Source organism: Monodon monoceros, unplaced genomic scaffold, assembly GCF_005190385.1.
Source record: "Monodon monoceros isolate NGI ecotype Baffin Bay Population unplaced genomic scaffold, NGI_Narwhal_1 Contig549_ctg1, whole genome shotgun sequence".
Taxonomy (NCBI): domain Eukaryota; kingdom Metazoa; phylum Chordata; class Mammalia; order Artiodactyla; family Monodontidae; genus Monodon; species Monodon monoceros.
Genome location: NW_021701328.1, coordinates 1 through 4,386, shown reverse-complemented (window position 1 = coordinate 4,386; position 4,386 = coordinate 1). Strand labels below are relative to the sequence as shown.

Here is a 4,386-nt window from a genome sequence, read left to right as displayed (position 1 = left end):
TGAGCCCCGGGAGCTGTGCAAACAAAGAACAGAAAGGGAAATCTCTCCCAGCAGCCTCAGAAGCAGCGGATTAAAGCTCCACAGTCAACTTGATGTACCCTGCATCTGTGGAATACATGAATAGACAACGAATCATCCCAAATTGAGGAGGTGGACTTTGAGAGCAAGATTTATCATTTTTTCCCCTTTACCTCTTTTTCTGAGTGTGTATGTGTACGCTTCTCTGTGAGATTTTGCCTGTATAGCTTTGCTTCCACCATTTGTCCTAGGGTTCTGTCTGTTTTTTAAAAAAATTTTTTTCTTAATAATTATTTTTATTTTAATAACTTTATATTACTTTATCTTCTTTTTCTTTCTTTCTTTCTTTCTTTCTTTCTTTCCTTCTTTCTTTCTTTCTTTCTTTCTTTCCTTCTTTCTTTCTTTCTTTCTTTCTTTCTTTCTTTCTTTCTTTCTTTCTTTCCTTCCTTCCTTCCTTCCTTTCTTCCTTCCTTCTTTCCTTCCCTCATTGAGACAAAGAATCATCCCAAATTGAGGAGGTGGACTTTGAGAGCAAGATTTATGATTTTTTCCCCTATTCCTCTTTTTGTGAGTTTGTAAGTGTATGCTTCTGTATGAGATTTTGTCTGTATAGCTTTGCTTCCACCATTTATCCAAAGGTTCTATCCGTTCGTTTTTTTTTTCTTAATAAGTAATTTTTAATTTAATAACTTTATTATATTTTACTTTATTTTATTTTACTTTATCTTCTTTCTTTCTTTCTTTTTTCCTTCCTTCCCTCCTCCCTCCCACCGTCCCTCCCTCCCTCCGTCCTTTCTTTCTTTCTTTCCTTCTTTCCTTCTTTTCTTCTTTCTTCCTTCCTTCCTTCCTTAAATTAAATTCAATATAGATATTTAAATTTAAGGTAAAACTAAATTATAATTTGAAATTATATGTGGAGTTTTATTTCCTAAAGAATATTTTGGAAATTTCAACTCCTATTTTAACTTATATTTTCAGAGAAGGTATTTGGTCCAAATGAAGAATATCTTCAATTATTGTTCTTCTATTGCAAGCAAAATAGGATTTATACTTCTTTTCATGAAATATGGTTGTTTGACAACAGAAGGATAAATATTTTATATTTTTAGAAACAACAGTCAGGCTACTGATATTCTTAATGAGTTTTAATAAATCTGAATGCTTCTTATCATCTACTCTTTAGCTGGTACCTGAGGAGTTGTATACCTCCGGGAAGATATGTGCTCCAGACCCGTAAATATGCAGTTCACAGAGCCCACCACCAGAGGACAATAATGAAGTAAAATCTTGAAACCATGTAGTGAAAATAGTGGGAGTTTAAATAAAAGCAACATTTCACAGTATGCTTTTCTGACCAATGTTATATCTAATAACCTAATGGATTATATGTACATGGATTCTGAAAAGTCAGCAGCACACTTCGCTGGTCAATTTCTATGATAAGGGGAAGGGAATTTGAGTGTAGAAAAACAGTATACTTACATCTTAAAATTCCACCCCTACAGAATCTACTCACTATTGAAAACTGGTAAGAATAATAGCTTTCTGTGTCTCAGTGACCAGTTAACATTTTCAAGAGTAGAATTTATCTTCCTATGATGCTCAAATACACAGGAAAAATGCATATCTAGGACAATGGATAAACTCTATATGACATGAGAAAGTAGTTATTCAAATGGCAAAAGTATAAGATCTACAAGGCACAGTTTTATATGCATTAGTGTGGATATATACGTAAAGAAGCTCTAAGAAACATAAAAATCACTTCCAGGAAGTAATTTTAGGTAGAAGAGAATTAACATGGATGAGGAAGAAAAGAGAGTTGGTTTTAAAATAGTTTCATTTACTTGTTTTTTTGTTTGTTTATTTATTTGTTTTATTTATTTGGTCTTTGGAATATAAGAAAACAGTGGCTTTCAGATCAGTATCCCAGTGGAACAAAGGGACCGAGGTCTATCCTGGAGCCCGGCCATTGTTTGACTATCTTGTAATAATCCTGGTGAAATACAACCAAATCATTTGAACTATAAGCATCCTCTCTGACAATAAACTTAAGACACCAACATTATATATTAAAGAAAATAAAGAGAGAATACTGTTTTCTTTAGAGAGAAAATACAGATCCTGGCCCAAATCAATAATGTCAGCAAACCTCATGGGTATAAAATATTCTGCTGCCTATCATTTAGAACATGCCTCTAGAAGAGGGAAACTGGGCGATCATTTCCCCAGATTTTATATTTAATTCAAATATTTTAGATAAGAGGCATCTCTAGTAAAACATTGTATTATTGATTCTTTCCAATATGATAGCTCACAGGAGTTCCTCTTTCCTTCTCAAATACATATGGGGAAATGGAGGTGGGTGTGGGTTAGAGGAAGTATCTAAATAGAGCATAATAATCAACAGTTTGTTTTTTAAAAATAGAAATTTCTATTCAAATTGTTTCCAGAGACAGAAACACACAGAGACAATTCCATGTGACAAGAGTGAAAGAGACCAGAGTGATGCAGCTGCAAATCAAAAAACTGCCAACACCAGTGATTGATGGCCACCACCAGAATCTGGTTAAGACAAAGAAGGATCCTCCCCTTGAGGCGTCAGAAAGAACATGGTCCTCTCAACACTTTGAGTTTGAACTTCTGGCCTCTAGAGCTGTGATAAAATAAATTTCTGTTCTTTTAAGCTAACAAGTTTGTGGTATCTTGTTATGGTAGCCCTAGAGATGACAGTATTTGATTCCTGAGCTGGCAACTGTATTTTGATTATGTAATGACTATTCCAAGATAATCAACAGACACAAAGATAAAGGCAAAACTGAGACTAAACCCAGTTCTTTTTATTCCCAGAATAATAAATGATTTTTTAATTAATTTAGATCTCTTTGTCTAACCCCTCTGCTTTTCAGAAGAGTATGTGGGACCAATCAAGTATTAATATGTTATACTTTCATTTTAATTCATCTCAAATTATTTCTAATTCCCCTTATGAGTTCTTACTTGACCCATGAATTATTTAGGAATATATTCTTTAATTTCCATTTGTGATTTTCAACAAATTTCTTTCTGTTAACGATTTCTTATTGCATTCTGTTGTCATCTGAGAGCACTCTTCGTATGGTTTATATCCTTTAAAATGTACTGAAATTTGTTTTATGCTCTAGCATATAGTATATCCATGTGCATTTGAAAAGAATGTATATTCTGATGCTGTTGGGTGGAACGTTTTATAGATGGCTGTTAGGTCTACTTGATTGATAATGCTGTTCAAGGTTTTTATTTTCTTGTTGATTTTCTGTCTGTTCTGCTATTGAAAGAAGGGTATTAAAGTATACGACTATTATTGTAGAACTGTCTGTTTCTCTTTTCTGTTGTGTCGATTTTGCTTCATTGTATTTTGAAGTCCTGTTGTTACGTGCATATAGGTTTATAATTATTATGCATTCTAGATGGAATAATCATTTTATCATTTTAAAATGTCTTTGTCTCTGGTAAAAATTTTCGTCTTAAAATGTAATTTTTTTCTGATATTTTCTTAGCCACTCCGGTTTTGTTGTTGTTGTTTTGTTTTGTTTTTACTGTTATGGTATATCTATTCCAACCCTTTTACACTTCACCTATATATTTTCTTTTTTTTTTTTAACATCTTTATTGGGGTATAATTGCTTTACAAAGGTGTTTTAGTTTCCGCTTTATAACAAAGTGAATCAGTTACACACATACATATGTTCCCATATCTCTTCCGGCTTGCGTCTCCCTCCCTCCCACCCTCCCTATCCCACCCCTCCAGGCGGTCACAAAGCACCGAGCTGATATCTCTGTGCTATGCGGCTGCTTCCACTAGTTACCTACCTTACGTTTCTTAGTGTATATATGTCTATGCCTCTCTCTCGCTTTGTCACAGCTTACCCTTCCCCCTCCCCATATCCTCAAGTTCGTTCTCTAGTAGGTCTCTGTCTTTATTCCTGTCTTACCCCCAGGTTCTTCATGACATTTTGTTTCTTAAATTCCATATATATGTGTCAGCATACGGTATTTGTCTTTCTCTTTCTGACTTACTTCACTCTGTATGACAGACTCTAGGTCTATCCACCTCATTACAAATAGCTCAATTTCGTTTCTTTTTATGGCTGAGTAATATTCCATTGTATATATGTGCCACATCTTCTTTATCCATTCATCGGATGACGGGCACTTAGGTTGTTTCCATCTCCGGGCTATTGTAAATAGAGCTGCAATGAACATTTTGGTACATGACTCTTTTTGAATTTTGGTTTTCTCAGGGTATATGCCCAGTAGAGGGATTGCTGGGTCATTTGTAGTTTTTTAAGGAACCTCCATACTGTTCTCCATAGTGGCTGTACCAAT

General features: G+C 34.4%; 1 long non-coding RNA gene across 1 annotated transcript; it reads left to right on the top strand.

The window, feature by feature from the left end:
* Nucleotides 1-44: 44 nt before the first annotated feature.
* On the top strand, nucleotides 45-2,712 carry LOC114890321. The gene is made up of 3 exons (XR_003792268.1): nucleotides 45-150; nucleotides 1,202-1,297; nucleotides 2,472-2,712. It is a non-coding gene; the product is annotated as an uncharacterized LOC114890321 (long non-coding RNA).
* Nucleotides 2,713-4,386: the final 1,674 nt, after the last annotated feature.